The sequence below is a fragment of the Pongo pygmaeus genome, chromosome 1, assembly GCF_028885625.2.
Source record: "Pongo pygmaeus isolate AG05252 chromosome 1, NHGRI_mPonPyg2-v2.0_pri, whole genome shotgun sequence".
Taxonomy (NCBI): Eukaryota; Metazoa; Chordata; class Mammalia; order Primates; family Hominidae; genus Pongo; species Pongo pygmaeus.
In genome coordinates, this window is record NC_072373.2 from 87,446,236 (window position 1) to 87,459,558 (window position 13,323).

Genomic DNA, 13,323 nt, shown 5'->3' on the forward strand with positions numbered 1-13,323 from the left:
TAAGAACTTCAATGAATATGTGGCTCATGGATGAGCCAGGAATATGTGGGCATCCTAGGTCAGCTCTTGGTTGTACACACATGACACCATATTTCTCTTTTCCAACTGTCTTAGCAATCAGATCATTTCCCAAAACAAGCTTCACACTAGTGCTCAGATAGGATGGTATGGGGACACAGCTAGGAACCTTGGGAGATAAGTGCTGAAATGATTTTTGACCTGCCAAGTGAGAAAGAGTGAGCAGGAAGTTAAGGTCTCCCTCTTGCCTGGTTTATACCCCTGGTGATCTCAGAGCAAGCCCCAGCACTCTGGACTGGTGGAAACAGCAGCCCTTCAGTGGTTCAAAACACAAGCCCTACTGCAATGTCTGTTTCTTGCTTTAGATCTAAATACACATGATAGATTATATACGTATATACATACATATGTGCATGTGTGTGTGTACATATATATGTGCATGTGTGTATATATATGTGCATGTGTGTGTATATATGTATGTGTGTACATATATAAATATATATTTAAATGATATAGATATGAAGAGAAACACCTTTGAAATGTAGCTATAATAGTGAACTACATTTCTTTGGAAAAATACCACCATCATTTCCACCCCAGTGATAATATGGAAAGTAAGAAGAGCAGGCAACTCCTGGATCTTTTGCTCCAACAAAATGGAAAGTTTGAGTACCTCCATTCTTCCTAAGCCCCTCAGGAGTGACCATAACTCAAATATGGTAGAACTCTTTTTTCTCCAAGTCTGATCATTGGCAAAAACCAACTTTTTCTCTGAAGCAGAACTAGGGGTATACCCCACTGTAAGAAATGCCTAAAGTTACCAAACTCATAAATCATGAAACGTTTATCTACACTACAGAGTAGTTCTTTGCAAAAGGATTCAATGTCGGGTAACTTTAAATAACAAATCCCACACAGTACATTTAAAATAACATTCAGTATACAAAAATATTCCATCTACTTACCAAACTCATAAATCACTAGATGAGTAGCCATTACAAAGTAATTCATCCCTTGACAAAAGAATCCAGTGCTGGGTTCCTTTGAATAGCAAATCTTTTCAGTACATTCAAAACTGATGCAACATACCAAGATCCAGTTTATACCCAACTTTTCAGGAGTACGGCTTGTGTAAAAAGAAAGACATGTCTGATTTGGTAGATGGCCATTCTCTCCATGGAGTCCATTTTTCCAGATCCAAAAGCTAGGGACTATCTGAGGTGGCCTCGACTTTGCTAAAGAATGAAAATTCAGATTTCCCCCAGGGATCTTGACACTGAGCCTGTGATCTGGACCGGAGAGGAAGTGCTGGTCCTCCAGGAAAATCATCTGTGGCCTGTAGCCCAGGCCAGGCCTCTCCACCTAAGCTCAAATACACCTCCCCTGCAGGAAAGGTAAGACCCTGGAAGGGCTGGAGTACGAAGGGGAAAAGAGATAAAGGGACAGGTCAAGTTGGGGCAGGCAAATACAATGTGTGTGTGTGTGTGTGTGTGTGTATGCATGACTGTGTGTAGCACTTGCATTTGTGTGTGTTGAAGATTAAGATTTGGTGGGAGAAGAACACCCCCATGATTTAGGGCTATGTATTTTAATTCAGGGGCCATTCAGAGCATTTAAATCTTGTTTTTCCTCTCTGCTGAGTCATTTTCATTTCAGATTAAACAAATATGAAGAGCAGTCTTGGAGTATTTCATATTAAACAAACAAAATGAGCTTGGTTTTGGCAAGAGATGGGCCCTCAAACACATACACAGAAACAAACAGCAGAGCTGTCCCAAACACTCGCATCTCATGTTCTGTTTCTATTCCTGAGGATTTGTTGAAGTTTTCCTAACTCTCAACTTTCCTCTGGGAGTCCCAACCTCGTGCTTGTCAAAATGCAGCCCCTCGGTGTGGAGCCAAAGGCCCAGAATGACCCCTTCCGTAAGTATCTGGGCACATAGGATGTGCCCCAGGTGACCTGAGGTGACCCACACTGGATGAAATAGCAAGCTCCACTTCTGCCTTTGTTAGAAGAGTACTTTGCTCCCCTCCATCTCAGTCTTTTCTTCTGTAAAATGAGATGCTAGAGTTTGTAGAAGAGGTGAGGGGGGAAAGTGCTAGATGGCTATCTCATTCTCTCACTCCTTTCTAGGAAGACAAGAGGATGCTGAGTCACATCACTATTATAGAAAACATCCCTCTTCCAGGGGCAGAATGGAGTCACAGAACATTGACTGCATTACATCATTCACCTAGTTTCCTGTCTGTACTATACACACTGGAAACGTCAAATATAACGTCTTCATTTGATTACTGGGAGGAAGAAGGAGAGAAAATGCAAACTGAAGGCAGAGCATTTTCCAGATACAAAACAGTGTTTTGGAAGTGTTATAATCCAGTATCCCTCGGCCTGCTAAGACCCTGGACAAGTTACTCAACCTTGGTGAGCCCTAGCAATCTCTGGCTTTTCATTTGGATCTTTTACTCTCACCTCTAACTTGCTGGAAACTTTTCTGCACGTGAGTATCTTTCCCAACCAGCTCCTCTCATTTTGTTTCCCACCGTACCTTCTGTCCCAGGCTCCGCAGCCCTTGGAAGCGTGTGCTGGTGAGCAGAGGGCCATCTTTCCACATTACTGGGCACAAGAGGGTCAGCCTAAGGGACTGTGGTCAGAGGGTTTTGAAATCAACCAAGGAAACATGTCAGCCCTCAAAATCATAGAACCATATGGTAAAAACCTGAAGGGACCTGAAAGCTCATCTTTCTCAATTCTCTCCAATTGGAGGTGATAAAAATAAGGCAGCCCAAAAAGCAGAGTGACCTCCCCAGGGGCAGCAGCTGCTCACAGGCAAGGCCAGGCCCCTGGTATTCCAGCCTAGCACTTGTTCTCTTATCACACTATCCCTATTAGCCCAACTTCCTGTTTTTCCTTCCTAAAGCTCTGAGCCACCCGTACCTTCTTTAGGCCCTGTCTGTCTCTGATAACTGGTTTCTTTAAACCAGATTGAAGTTACTTCCTTCCACCCTCTGAGCCCCTGCACTCAATGTTCTGCCTCCTACCTCCCTTGCTGCTCCTTATGAGTCACCTTGTCTGAGACCAGGCTTGCTGGGTTTGAGTCCTGTCTCCCACCTCTCATCAGCAGCATGCACCTGGGCACACTCTTGAACCTTGGCACCTCTGTCTTCTCACCTGTAAAAATGGGAGTAATAATGGCACCCGCCCATAGAAATGTTGTAAGGATGAAATGAGTTAACACGTAAGAAGTGCCTAGAACCTAGTGCCTGTCTCATAAATGTTACCATTTATTTGTATTTCTCTTTTGTTTTCACTGTGCCTGGCATCATGTTCTCAATAAATTTGCAAAGTTAGGGGCAAAAAGCATGCCACCCCTAGCCATACCCTTATTTCTGTATCCCTTAACACCTATATAGTAAGTACACACAGAATATCTGTAGGTTGGTTGGCAGGTATTTACATGATAGTAAAACAGGCAAAAACAACAATACAAATTTCCTGCCTTTGACCAGGACATTTCGCTTGGTCCATACTGTGAGTGAAGCTGCCTCTGGAGAAAGTGCCTTGGGCTTCAGCAGTCATGAAAGACCCAAGTGGTTTCCCATGAACCAGTAGAGCAGAAATCAGCCTGGGCTGAGGAGAACTGAGTGGCAGCCACTTCTGTGGGGGCAGTGATGTGATTACGCTGCTTGATCAATACTGTGAGTGAGAGTGCTCACACCCCAAGAAGCTTCCAGTTCAGCCACTCAAAGCCACAAGGCCCAGGAGCTTGTTTTGATTGTGCCATTTCCACCAGGACCATCCTACTCTTGCAGTTATGGCTGTGCTGCCTCTTGAGAACACATGGCTCTGAAGGGCTGCTAACTTTTAGCGCAGGCCCAATCAACATGGCCTGAAGCATCACTGAGACATCAATCAATTCTATCTCACCTAGCTATAGGAACCCCTCCTGAACCCAGAAGAGATCACGTGTGATGCCAATAGACCCTCCTTCCTGATCCCTTCAGGAGACCCTCCTTGGAGAGAAACTTGGGCTCAACTTCCCAGACACCAGGCAGGGTCTGTCTACCCTTTTGGCAGAGCAGTCTTAGTGTCTTTCCCTTAACATACTCAAGACTCAGGATATCAAGGCCTACCCTGGTGTTTTTACCACAAAGAGATGGAGACCTCTCACCTTCTCTGAAACCATCAGAGACAGAAAGGATTTCTCCTCCCAGGCCTTTGCAACCATATCCTGTAGTGATAACTTCAGAAATGCTATGGGTGAGGAACTTCTAAAACAGCCAGGTACTAACTAGTCTCTGGGTTTAGGGACACTTTTCTGTCAGTGTAGAAAGTATGAGCTGGTTAAAAGTAGAAAATGGTATCACTATTAAAATTAAATGGGACAATGCATATAAAGAACTTATAGTACAATTCCTGGGATATAGTAAGTGCTTATAAATATCAATTTTTGAATAGCGGTATGAATAGAATGGTGTATAGGAAGAAAAAGATCAGCAGTCAAGGTGGCAATCATATGTTTAGCATCTATTGTGAGCTCAGGACTGGTTGAGTCACCTGGGGCAACACAACAATAACAAAAAGTCAGTCTTTTTTTCTTGCCAGGAGGAGATTTACATGACTAGCGCCTGTGAGCATTTGGAAAAACCAAAAAGACAATGAGCAAGCAGCTTCACGCCAGGCCATGGCTGCAGGGTTGGTGCAATAGATTAGAAGATGTATAAGTGGACCTGGATGAATAACAGACTTTAGAAAAGACCATGAAGAAAAAATACAAAACAAGCAATCTTGAAAAATTGCAGTCTCAACATCCAGGCTGTTGAAAAAGGCAAAGGCTCAGGAAGACCTTCAATTGTGAGAGGGAGAAAGAAAGCGAGAGTTGAATTCAGAACAGACCAGTTTGTTCTCCATCCTCACCAATCCCTGACAGCTGTAGACCTCATAGGGACTTAGAAGGCCTTCTAAGGCTCAACTGCATTGGGAAAAAGAAGCAGGATGAAGACACACGGCAGTGGCTCTAAACTTAATCTACCCCTTTTTTTCTGATGTTAGGCATGGTAGAACAAAGCAGATTGGCCCAGGGACATACAGACACTAAGAGTGAAGGCTCTCTAGCCCCATACCTAGGAAGAATATGGCCCAGGAGTTCCTGCCTGAATCCCAGAGCCTGAAAGCCTCATTCAGCAGTTGGATTAGCACCAAGTGTCTGGGATTCTTTTCCTGGTCCCTACCCTTTCCTCCAAACAAGTCAGTCCCTCAGCACCTGCAGTTTCTGCAATCCTTGCCAAGATAATAAAGTCATTGATCAAGAGAAGTTCAGCTTCTAACCCCTTCCATTTCATGCTTCCTTCACATTGCTGGCCGGACATTCTCTTCTGCGTTAATTTAACTTGCAGCCTCTGAACCAAGCAGTGCAGAAAATATGTTTGTTCAAGGTGATTAAACATCTATAGGCTCCATCTCCACTCAGGAAGCTTCCCCTTGAGTCACCAGCATCTGGTACCTACTTTTGATAAGTAAAGAGCCCTCCTCTCTATCCTACCAGGCCCACTCCTCTCCACTTTCTGGCCCAGGTTAAAAATACCACATTGCCAGGGCCAAGTGTGACACCAAGGGCTTGCCCCATGCTGGCCTCAGAGGCTTCTCAATCTCATTCTCAGAATGCCCTTGCTTGGGTCTAACCTCCCAGCAACTCCACCTCTCCTGCAGAAGACTCACATTTATCAGCCCCTTTGCACAAGAGCTTATGGCTTGTGAGTTGCCCCTTTTCACCAGGTAAATGTATGCTTTCCTTCAAACTCTTGCTCCTATCTGACTTGCCTACCCACCTGTGGGCTCAGACGATGCTTTGAGGATATGAATATATATGAATGTAGAATTTTTCAGTGGTAGTATCTTTATGCATGTCTGTCTCCCTGGCTAGGCTTGAGGAAGGGGTCTTGTCATGGTCTTCTTTACATTCTTATGCAGAGAACAGAGTTGGGTGATAATCAGTGAATGTGCTGGGTAGATGAGTGGATGGCCTGAGGGCTCTGCAGTGTCCAGGAATGGCTGCTGACCTGTTCATCTCACTGCCAGGAGTTGAAAAGATGTCATACACAGATGTCATACACACTATGCTCTTATCTTCACCATGGCACTTCTTCTAGGCCATAATAATCTGTCTCCTCTCTTGAGTGATTCACTGCACCTATTCCCCAAAACTTAGCAGATAACCATTTAGTGACTTAAATTGCTCCTTAATTGTGTTAGCGTGTATGTGTGAAATTTTTATCTCCTCCTCAAGACTGTAAGTCCCTGAAGGGCAAGAATATTTTGCATGTCTCAGGGCTTATGAGAGTACTGATAAACATTTATGGAGCACTTATTATGTATCAGGCAGTGTGCTAAGATTTACATGAATTTTCCTCATTTGGTTCAGGGCCTCAGAAGGATCTTGAACAAGTGAAGAGAACAGAAGCAGAAACTTAGCCAGATGACAGTAAGCTGGCCTCTGGGCCTGAGTTCTAGTCCCAGATCTGCCACTCAACACCCCAGGGCCTAAGCAGTCGTCCCATACCCAGAATGGGCTCAGCTCCCTCTTCATTCCAACAAGGAGGCTGGAATGAGTGAAAATGGAGGAGTTCCAAGGCCCCTGTCTGCCCTGGCACTGTAAATTCTACCAGCCGTGGTTCTAAACACTCCAGCGGGTGCACCACAACAGAATAGAGCTGCCCCCTGATCCAGAAGGAATGCTGCTCCCCCTTTAGCCCAGGCACATACTGTATTACAGTAATGAGAGCTTTGGCTGCTTTAAATATCACAAAACAAAAACAACGGACAGCCCGAGTTCATCATCCCCATCCAGACCACAGAGGAGCACACCGCCAGGCCGAGGCCAGAGCGACATGGTGAGAGAAGCCCACACAGTCGCTTTCAGGGATCCATTGGCTCGTAGCTGGAATGAAAATCACCAATGGCAGGGGCTGTTAAGAGGCAGTCAGGGGGACAGCCCTCAAGGTCACATTGGGACAAAGAGGCCCTGGCTGTAGTGAGATTGGATATCTGGAATCCTGGATCCACCAGAGATGAGCTGGTGCCAAGCCTGAGGCTACAGGAACCACGGTCTCTCACCTCTGGGAGAGCCAGGAAAGTCCAGCCAAAGGTCTCCACAGAAATGAGGCTACAGTCTCCCTCTGGGTCCTGGGAGGCATCTGCAAAGCAGAACAGCAAACATTAATCAGAAGGGCCAGAGTGGGTGAGCATGCAAAAAGCACAGGAGCCAGGTCCTTTTTCTCTCAATGATTCCCCCAAAAGCAAAAGGGCAAATCTTCAGGGGATTCTGGCAGGCCCTGCATGGAAAACCCCTTGAAGCAAGAGCTATGCTGTTGAGAGTCCTTAGTAAACCCCCATTATGTGAAATGGCCCCGGACTATTCAGAAGCCTTATCAGATAGTGCTATAGACTGGATGTGTGTTCCCCCAAAATTCCTATATTGAAATTCTAACCCTCAATGTGACAGTATTAGGAAGTAAGGCCTTTGAGGAGTGATTAGGTCATGAGGGTGGCACCCCGTTTCAGGGTCCTTTTAAAAGAGACCCCACAGAGATGCCTCACTGCTTCTACCATGTGAGGACACAGTGAGAACGTGCCATCCATAAACCAGGCAGTGGGCCCTAACCAGACCCTGAATCTGCCAGCACCTTGATCTTGGATGTCCTAGCCTCCAGGACAATGAGAAATAAATTTCTGTTGTTTATAAGGTACCTGGACTATCTTTTTTTTATTATAGTATCCAAATGGGGTAAAGTAGATAGTCATTTGATGTTGGTATGTGTCAAATCAGGGTGAAAAGCATGTACATGAAGGAACTCCCTACATGGACAATGAATAAGGTTCATGCACACTCTCTTCCTGCAGAAGTGGCTTTGCTGCCCCTTTACAACCCTCAGGCTGTTAGACTCCATTGCTCCAAGGCATTTCCTGGTGATTGGGGAATGGAACAGGCATTTATCTCAGCAAGGTAGGGATTAGGGGCAGGGAGTTGCTTTATCTATATCCCATCTACCCCATAATAAATGGTACCTCTGCCAGAATAGAAAATTGATAAAAGATTTGCCAATATTTTTTGTTTGATAGCAAAGACACATGGGCAACTCTTTCCTAAGCTGTAGGTTCTTTGTAGGATAAGGCCTCCCAATAACTGTGTCAGCCAGGGCTTTAAAAGGGAGACTGAAGGTCTAAAGTCAAATGAAGGATGCCACCACCTCTGCCAAGATTCTGCTCAGCATTAACTGCAGGAATGTGCAGATCTGTCTCCTCTCTTGTGTGCAATAGGAGCCAATGGCGTATGATGTCATCAATCCCATGGGGATCCCAGCATGCACACAGAGTATCAAACTCATTTTGGAAAGACAGACACACTCTGGAAAGTGTGGAGGGGGAGAAGCTATGGGGAAAAATCCATTAGACATGAAAACCAGAAACTGGAATAACTACATAAAGGGAGCTTATGTGACTTCATCACCTCCTTTTGTGAGGTTCCTAGCACACTGCTTGGCCTGCCCTTGAAGGTGAAGATAGTATCTCTCTTCATCTCTAACACCTAACACAGTGCCTTCCACAGACAGGTGATCAAGAAATATTCATGAATTCACCTATAGTAGGTGCTCAATAAATTTTGTTCCCTTTTTAACATTCTTAATCTCTTGTACCTCAGGAACTTAAGCCAATTGGAGGTTCGTGTCCTATTTGCCACACAAGGCTGGCACTAAATGGACAACAGTGCTCTGGCACACACCATCTTCTCATCTTCCATCTGTCCTCTCTTCCTCCCTCACACTCACCCCTCTTCTGATGAGAACAATAGCATAATAGCAGGCTCTTCATTACCTTCCCTTCTCTGAACTCCTCATTGATGTTGATAAAATTCTCTTAACTGGAAGCTAATTTTTTTCCATATGATTCAGTCTTATCTCTATTTTTATCTCATTTTCACAGTGCCAAATATAATACATTTATCTCATTATAAACTCACTGATATCAGGAACTAGGCTATACGTTCTGTATAGGCATCGTGGCACATAGCACAATGCCTTATATACTTCTGAACAAACTGCATATACTCTCTATCCCAAGCTATGACTTTCCTAGTTATATTTTATGCTTTATCACTCAATCTAGTCTTCTTCCTTTACACATGTTCCCAACTTCCAAAAGGAAAAGATGGCTTGAAATATTCATTAACCAGCATTTATTGAGAACTTATTACATATCAGAAAATATGCTAGGTGATAAAGAAGAAAAAATGTATACACACACACACACACACACACACACAGAGTATAAAAGATCAGAAATGCCACAGTTTAAGTCACTTTCTCTATTGAAGCCAAGGGAGTTAGCTAGCTGGGTGGCTTATCGGAAACAGCATCTGACCAGCTGCTGAACTAATGGTGTAATCTTGGATGAGCCAAATATTCTCCCTGAGCCTCTGTTTCTTAATCCTTCATAATGTGAGGAAGACATATCCTCTCTAACATTATGTTCCTTCTGGACAACGAGCAGGACCAAAGCTTATGTAATTAGATCCTATGGTAGAGAATAAATATATTGTAGCTATTGGCATAAAGATTGAGAATCATGAGGTTGAAATAGGATAACATTTAAACTGCATGTAACACCAATTACATTTAAGTTCACATCAACAGACTACATACTCAAAGACTCTAGCAGTAACAGACATTCAATGAATGACCTATACTCAGAGTTACACACATGAATCTAGTTGGGTAGGGAATATCTATTCAAAACCAGGAGCCAACAGTAGGAGATGATACATTGTTCATGTTCTTGGTTTTTCTGAAGTCACTGCTTGCATGGGACCTAAGTATAAGCTGCTTGCATAGTCAGTATAAGATGGGGGAGAAGGTAAAAGATATCTTTTCTCCAGCTGATGGAAGAATTCAAAAATTTTGTAAGGATAATGAAAGAAATAATCCAAGATGGAAGACAGAGTGACAATAATTGCAACGAGCAAAGATGAAAAATATGATTCAGAACTTTATGCATAATAACGCCACGTAATGAGGAAGCTGGGAAGAAAAATAAGACAAAGAGGAGGAAAAGGAGAATCCCAAACTGTACAACTAAAACTAATAAAAAGAACTAGACTCTTCTCAGAGGAGGTAAATTGGGCTTTGTGACTAGAAAGCTGTATCTCCAGGATGCAAAGGTTCAAGGAGCTTAACACAGCTCCAGTGGGAAGAGAAAAGTGGTGATGAGTGACTCCCTACCAAGAAAACAAGGGGATTTACTGAAAGACCTTGGAATGTTTCACGCAGAAAAAAGAAAACTACACTGGGACTTAATGTTGGTCTTCAAATATGTGATGACCTATTCTGAAATAAAAGCATTCAGCTCATACAACAGAACTCCACTCATGACTAAGGAAATTGCAGAGAGTCAGATTTTTATCAAAAATAAGAGGGAACACCCTAAAAATTAGAGCCATCCAAAAACGGGCTGTGCTTCTTTGTGAGGTTATGAGCTCTCCACTACTGGAAATATTCAAGTAGAGGCTGACTAATCATCTTACTTGTGAGGCTGTAGGGAGGATCCTTCTTCATGTAGGATATTGGTTTAGATAACTTTTCAGATCCCTTTCAGTTTTAATAATCTATGTGTCTGTTCACCAGAGTGCAAAAGCAGGGTAACTTGACATCAGCCTGACACAAAGCAAATGGATACTCATGAGCTGAAAGAGCTACTTTATTCATACTGATACAGAGTCAAAGCCTTACCTAGCAATAGTTTATGGCCAAGAGCCATATGGCTTGTAAGCATATGAACACTCCCACATGACCATATCACCTACATAGGTAAATACCAGAGCTGATCATTGTTACCTTCCATTTACTGCAAATGCCATCTGGCCCAGATACTGTGGCAAAACTAGTATATCAGGCTATCCTCCACTACAGCTGAACTGTTTAAACCAACTTTGAGCTTCAGAAGTAAGGTCTGGAAGACAAAATTAATCACTTTTCCAAGGGAGTTGGGTCAACCTATTTAATACCACTTAATAGTTGTAAAGAATGATCCTATCTACAATGGTCAGCTATAAAAAGTGTTTTAACCTACAAACATACATTAGTAAATTACCTCTGCTGCTTTTTTTTTTTTCAGTTCTTCTTCCCATACCCAGATCTCCCCAAGTCCTAAATTATTTATCAGGGTCTTGAATGCCATTGAAATATATACCAACACTGCTCAGTGTTCTCCTGAGCACTGCTGAATGTGGTAAAGTTTCATTTCACCACAACACATGTAGAAGACAGAATGCAAAAAAGAAAACACCAGTTTAATCACACAGCACATAGTTGCCTTTTCTGTCTCAACCAGTAGCTATAAGTGGTTTTAAGACATGAACTATGCCATTCTCGTAGTGCCCTGTAAGTAATTAATGACTCTGAGTAACACCTCATAGAGGCATCTTCTCAGTAATACCTCCTCCAAAGTCTTGCTGTGACCGCAAATCCCAATAATAGAGTAAGAGATTCTCATTTCTTCCAAAATTTTGGTTAGGATGTATGCTTTAACATGTGTAGTAAAAGGACGACCCAGCCCCAGCATGCTCATGTTTCTATGCAAATACCTCCTCTTGTGTAGAGGTCTGCAAGTACATCAGATTTCCAAGGCTGAAGTCATGTGCTAAAAATGCTGAAGGCTCAGCACTCTCCATACTATGCTGGAGTTTCAAAGTCTTAGCTGCCTGAGAATAAAATATTCCCCCGAGTGTGAATCTTCAATATGGCATGCAAACGAGTTGCATGATGTCCTTGACCTAGCTCCCTGAAAAGGGATGTGGCATACAAAACTGAGTGTCTGGGTCATAGTCATGGGATCCACAATAGCCCAATAGACACTGCACTCACAAAGCCCTGAGCCTGGGTAGGATCCAGGGCTGATAAGGAGCACATTTACCCAAATAGCAAAAGATGGTGTTGCCAGTAGAAGCCAGGATATTGTTGCCAAATATCAGGTGAGGCGTGGAAAAGTCATATGGTTAGAATCCTGCAATACTGAAAAGAAGAAATGGTGAGAGATAGGATCAGGGCAAAGTCATGGTCACTGTAAATGTGCTAGACATCCACCTCTGTGTGGTCCATTGCAGTTTAAAGAAGCTCTCTCATGAGTGACCACCTTTGTTTGAAAATAGAGTTGCAGATGCTTTGTTTGAAAACAGAGTTGCAGATGCTTATGGTTATAGTTAGGGCATGTGTGGGAAATCCATTTCCTAACAAATTGAGCTACATATCAACTTAGGAAGAGGTGACAATAGAAGCTAATTAGGAGGAAAAGATCTTTCTGAGTGTTATCTAAACTATTTATTTGTGAATCCAAAAATCTCAGTGTTTATGTCTAAGAATTTTACTGTAGAACTTTGCATCTTATTTTTATATCTGTGTGTTTTAAAACTAAAACTGAGTTTTCACTTGGATAAAATTGATGGCATATTCGGAAATAATGACTAAGTCTTACAGAAAGGAGATAAAAGTGAGATTAAGAGAAGTTGAATTCATTGAAGATATTCTATATTTTGCTTTTATTTTTTCATGCTTTGAATAGAACAAACAAGAAGCAGAGAATGGCATAACTGTATCCAACCACCTGCTGGACAGTGTGTAGGAACCATATTGCAAAACCACATTTAGCCTCAAGCTGTCCTCCAACAACACTCCATACTCTTCAAAACCAATGTTCATGACACTCAGCAATCTCAAATTGGAACAACTGCTACAATCCGTTTTTCACAGAAATTTGGGTTCACAGTACAAGACAAGGTAAGTGCTATTCCTTAAACAGGTGATATTTGGAAGTAGAAGTGTCCAGAGACTATGCAGAATTGGAAAAAGGAGATGTAAATCAATGCAAGCAGAGTGAACATAGATCCTTTAGAGGATACTATTAAGTCACTGTGGCCTAGCAAGGAAAGTGTTTAGATTTATAATGCTAACAAGGTAAGTTTCAATCCAACTCTGCACACAGGTTTTCAGAAGGCATTGAGAAATTCAAATGTCTCTTATCTGTTCTCAAAATCTCCTTGCCCTCTCCCCACATTCACAGGCATCAGGGAGCACTGGTATAAGTTAGAAGCCTATGCCAGCCTTCTCCTGAATCTCCTGTCATGGGAGCTTCCGATTGCAGACAATCTTGGTTAAATAAGCGTAAATCCCAGAGAATATCCTTATAGTATAGACAATCCCAATTTTGGATTACAGATTATAAAGCTCCGCACTATATGAGTCAAACAGGGTAACTTC

At 42.8% G+C, this 13,323-nt stretch overlaps 1 protein-coding gene across 6 annotated transcripts in view; it reads right to left on the reverse strand.

Moving 5' to 3' along the window:
* Nucleotides 1–13,323, reverse strand: part of DDR2 (discoidin domain receptor tyrosine kinase 2) — a 153,501-nt gene that overhangs the window by 72,094 nt on the left and 68,084 nt on the right. For 3 of the 6 annotated variants that reach the window (XM_063649449.1, XM_063649446.1, XM_063649447.1), the window contains one exon: nucleotides 7,133–7,212. The exons of the other annotated variants lie outside the window; for them this stretch is intronic. The gene's annotated coding sequence lies outside the window, so the exon portion shown is untranslated. The remainder of the gene's footprint in view (nucleotides 1–7,132; nucleotides 7,213–13,323) is intronic. 6 annotated transcript variants of the gene reach the window in all.